This window comes from Merops nubicus, unplaced genomic scaffold (assembly GCF_000691845.1).
Source record: "Merops nubicus isolate BGI_N331 unplaced genomic scaffold, ASM69184v1 scaffold39629, whole genome shotgun sequence".
In the NCBI taxonomy this organism is placed as follows: Eukaryota; Metazoa; Chordata; class Aves; order Coraciiformes; family Meropidae; genus Merops; species Merops nubicus.
This window is the reverse complement of record NW_008630955.1, coordinates 1-473: the sequence shown is the minus strand read 5'-3', so window position 1 is coordinate 473 and position 473 is coordinate 1.

The window sequence follows — 473 nt, the reverse complement described above, 5'->3', positions numbered from 1 at the left end:
GTCGGGGCTGGGAAGCCACCTCCTCGAGGTGATTTTGGGGTTCACCAGCTGGCGAGCGGAGCCCGGCGCTCTGCCAGCTCCAAAAAGGGTTAAACCCACCCGAAAGCACCTGGTGGTTTAGTCCTGGAGAGGTTTTTCTGGGGTGGGTGGAGGGGAGAGAGCCGGGGAAGGGCTCGGGGGCTGCTGGCAGCGAAGCCGCAGAGCTCAACTTCACCCTCCTGAGAGGGGCAGGGGAAAATGCTGCTGGTTTCAGGACCCAGCTGTGGTGACAAGGGAGTGTGATGGGACTGAAGAGCCCAAAAACCCCATTATTATTATTATTATCATCATCATTATTATCAGCATTATCACTATTATCACTATTATCAGCATTATCACTATTATCGCTATTACTATGTCCTTATTTTTCAGGTTTTGACAGAACCACAGAACGCTTTAAGCCAGACAGGACCTTTTAAAGGGCGTTTTAAAGG